Source organism: Periplaneta americana, chromosome 10 (genome assembly GCF_040183065.1).
Source record: "Periplaneta americana isolate PAMFEO1 chromosome 10, P.americana_PAMFEO1_priV1, whole genome shotgun sequence".
NCBI classification, from domain to species: domain Eukaryota; kingdom Metazoa; phylum Arthropoda; class Insecta; order Blattodea; family Blattidae; genus Periplaneta; species Periplaneta americana.
The window spans coordinates 75,871,076-75,875,957 of NC_091126.1; positions in this window are offsets into that span (position 1 = coordinate 75,871,076).

Consider the following 4,882-nt stretch of genomic DNA (forward strand, 5'->3'; position numbering starts at 1 on the left):
TTTCCGCTGTATTTTATAGAATTCTTACTTTAAACCTCATTGCCTAATATTGACTTACACCACTTCTGCTCAGAACGGCTCGAATAATCACTGGCAATGTAAAATCAACACCAATAACGGTCTTGCAAATTATTACAGAAAAGATTGCTTTTTATATTAAATTTAAAAAGGATCTTTTATGTACTGAGATCTTAATACGTCTGCCACATGAATCTACACCAACACATCGGAAATTTATCGACACAGTCTGGACTTATTCAAGAAGTCAATATTTTGCAATATGATAACAATATTCCATGAATTCTTGAAACATTAACACCATGATCCCTACTTGAATGCAATAAAACATTCAACTTTTGAAAAATATAAAGGAAAAAACACAAATACAAGAATTATGGAATTACTTGCATTAAAAACTGTAAAAACATTATCCACACATTTAGAGTGGAACAGGTATTTACTTCGTTTTTTTTTTAACTCTCCTAACTGACATACAAATAGGTAACTGATAACTGCTAAATGTTTTATAGAACACAATACGCAGGCTACCTACAACGTGGATTATTAGTTGTGACTAAGTTATGATTTTCCCTTGGTATTTAGGGAATCTGAAGAACGACAAATTCGGAGATTTAAACTTGTTACTACAATTTTGGTGGTCTTTGCACACATTGCCTTTATTCCGACGCAAGATTAAAACGTTATTATAACACCTCGCATCCCTTTAAAGCACGTTCAGTATCAAACCTATGTCCAGTGCCTTGCCTGCCGCTTGGGCGCTAGTGTCGCAAATGTTGGCAAAAAAAGCGTTGAAGTTGCGCGACTGCATGTATTAAAATATGCAGATCTATATTCAAGTAGCTAAATGTTTTCTCAGTCTAGGTTCCTTGCAATCGATACCATTTCTAGGCATGTAGCACAAAAGTTCAGGTCAAGCATACCAATTAAAGTCTCCAAATACCTCTTCACTGATTGCGTATTCCTTCCGTTTTCTAGATTCGCTGTTACAACGGTAGATAGCAGCAATCCTCCTATATGGCTATTACATATATTTTAAAAGAAATTACTCTGTTCCTCTTACACTAAATCCCGATATACATTGGCGTTTTATCAAACAAAATAATCTTTTCAATTTTGAAATACATTTTTATTCTTTAATTCCTGTGTTTACAATATTCCTATGATTATTAAATCTTTGGGACCCACAAGTGATTTTCGTTCCTTTACGTATATAGGTAGAGATATCTAACAAGCTTCTGGCGCACGGAGAGGTGGGGTTTTGCGTTTCATAATAATTAATAAATAGAGTGGAAATATTGTGAAAGCTACCACTCTTACGTTTGTAAATATTGAGAAGGAGGCAGTGGACTTAGTTCGCCCGAAAAGGGAACGAAGAAGTGCTGTTTCTTTAACACTTGTATTATAATATCATTCGCTGTTTGGCATTAGTCATTCTTTTCCTTATAATACATGATGACGCAATTCTTTATAGATATATTAAATCCAAATCAATGATCATCTTCAGTTATTCCCACTATTAAAAAATTAATATATTTGGCACGTGTTCACAAGCACATGCTAAAATTTGAATTATAGAGAAAGTCGTCTATATCTTACCACAGTAAATCGAGTTTTTAGATATAATGTTAACGAATAAATCAGATGGCAAACTGCAGTATTAACCCATTTATGCCCAAGCCTTTTTTTCTTGAATATTTTCAACATTTTTCCACCGCTACAAGAAATTGAAATGGAAATTAGTTATTGTGCTGCAGGCTCCTTTGACTCTTCTAGTATACACAGCAATAAAATAAAAGTTAATTTTGTAATTCATTCCTTTGGATTTTGCAGAAAAATAGATAATGCAAACTGTTACGAAAACGCAACACTAGGCAGATTTAATACATTCTGCATGTGATAGAGTAACATAGTCCCATTTCCATTTCTTATAACTCATATATTACACATTCTTATAAATTTGTAAGAACGCTTCGGTTATATTCAAAGAACATTAAGTCAAAAATACAGTATTACTTCTGACTATAATAATAATGATGATGATAATAATAATAACGATAATAATAACAATAATAATAATAATAAAAAGATAAGAATTTTCCGTAGCGCTACAGCCCGTGGAGGGGCTAGACCGACCAGCCGGCTGTTGGCCTCACGCGTACATTCCGAAGCGGAGGTTTATAATCATCCTACCAGAATGGATATATCGTGTGGATAGCACGATGATCCTTCCAACCATTATAGCTGGCATTCGCCACCGGATTCTTCTACCTATCTTAGGTCCCCAAGTGCATCACGATGCTGGGTGGGCACCTGTTTCATACACTGGGCGAAATTTCTTGAGAAAATTCCTTCCCACACGAGGATTCGAACCAGCGCGCATTCTGTAACGCGAGTCCTAAGCAGGATGCCTTAGACAACGACGGAATTGTGCGGGATTTCTAACTAGAATGTGTGTATTATTATGTACATTATGTACATGTATAAATGTTGAATTGGGAAAATATATAGAAACAACTTACAAAAAAGTAATATTGTGAGGATTTAAATTTTTTCATTCATGCTTCAGTTTGCTACTGCTCTGATAGATGTCTCTGTAATTCCGAAAATTGTGTGCTTGGCAGGTCCTATAGAATTCGTCTCCTGGAGTTAAGAGTGCGGTATAGAATAATGAGAGAGGCGGTATTAGAATTTAGTAAGTTTCTTAATGGAACCAAACATTATATTCTACATAGTTTGCATACTATGTAACGTCTTTGGTTTGCAATCAATAACATTTCTAGGCTTGTAGAACACACGTTTAGGTCGAGTACTCCAAGTGGCTACAAAAACATATTCAGTTATCGTGTATTCCCGATAGGGGAAACGAACTTGCATTCTACATACTTTGTAATCGAAAGTTTACGAACTATCACAGTCTAATGCATACAGTCACGCACCTCATACGTATAAAATATGCCAACACTTAGCATCTGGCGCGACAATAGCCCTCTAGCTGCAGGCAAATTAAAAGTGTGCACACAACACATGGTAACACATCAGAAAACGTTTTTGCGTAATTTATTTTATATTTTTTATGCTATACAGTAAGTGTACATGGTTCTGATTAATTTTACTTTAGAATCCTACAAGAATTTCACACGCAGTTAATCTACAAGTTTCAGAAGCTGGGAAAAAACGTAATTCTTTCTGCTCCTTACAACTGAATCAAGGTCCTGATCACATATCATGGTTTGAAGTAATATAATTGTTCGTACGTTAATTCAATTCATTCCTAAATATATTTATGAATCATTGGAACTCTATATTTCCTGTGAGAAGAGTCAAAATTAGTAGCTTCGAAATTGTAGGGCGTATCTCGTAGGTTACAACGCGTGGTGAAATCCTGTCCCTATATCCTGAGAAATTAACTATTTTCCATAGCGCAAATTGGGGTAAACTTGAAAATAAAAAAGGGGAGGATTTAAATCTTAATATGACATTGAGGTATGAAGTACATTTTTTTTTTTCCATTTCTTAAGAACCGGTATTTCCTTTATTATTTTGAGTCACACATAATGCTGAAATTATGGTTTAAATTTTTATGGCAATTTACCGCATTTTACATTACATTTCCAGTTTTCACACATAAGCTTAATTTTAACTTATCCTACTTATATTAAACGTAACTTACATACACTTATTGTTATATGACGTAGGTGAGAACAAATAAATGAACACACAATTTTGTTGAAAAAAGAAGATGTAACTTCAATTAACTCAAAAAATGGAGGCCTAATTTTATTTTCAGAGCAGAAGTGGTGTAAGTCAAAAATGGGTAATGGGGGTTAAAGTGAACATTCTGTAAAATACAGCGCAAAGTAGCAGTTAATATTGATTTTCTTTTTAAATATTAGTAGTCAGTGAAGAGCACAAAGGATATATTAATTGTTGCTTTCCGCTGTATTTTATAGAATTCTTACTTTAAACCTCATTGCCTAATATTGACTTACACCACTTCTGCTCAGAACGGCTCGAATAATCACTGGCAATGTAAAATCAACACCAATAACGGTCTTGCAAATTATTACAGAAAAGATTGCTTTTTATATTAAATTTAAAAAGGATCTTTTATGTACTGAGAACTTAATACGTCTGCCACATGAATCTACATCAACACATCGGAAATTTATCGACACAGTCTGGACTTATTCAAGAAGTCAATATTTTGCAATATGATAACAATATTCCATGAATTCTTGAAACATTAACACCATGATCCCTACTTGAATGCAATAAAACATTCAACTTTTGAAAAATATAAAGGTAAAAACACAAATACAAGAATTATGGAATTACTTGCATTAAAAACTGTAAATACATTATCCACAATCGGAATGGTTACACATTTAGAGTGGAACAGGTATTTACTTTGTTTTTTTTTTTTTTAAACTCTCCTAACTGACATACAAATAGGTAACTGATAACTGCTAAATGTTTTATAGAACACAATACGCAGGCTACCTACAACGTGGATTATTGGTTGTGACTAAGTTATGATTTTCCCTTGGTATTTAGGGAATCTGAAGAACGACAAATTCGGAGATTTAAACTTGTTACTACAATTTTGGTGGTCTTTGCACACATTGCCATTATTCCGACGCAAGATTAAAACGTTATTATAACACCTCGCATCCCTTTAAAGCACGTTCAGTATCAAACCTATGTCCAGTGCCTTGCCTGCCGCTTGGGCGCTAGTGTCGCAAATGTTGGCAAAAAAAGCGTTGAAGTTGCGCGACTGCATGTATTAAAATATGCAGAACTATATTCAAATAGCTAAATGTTTTCTCAGTCTAGGTTCCTTGCAATCGATACCATTTCTAGG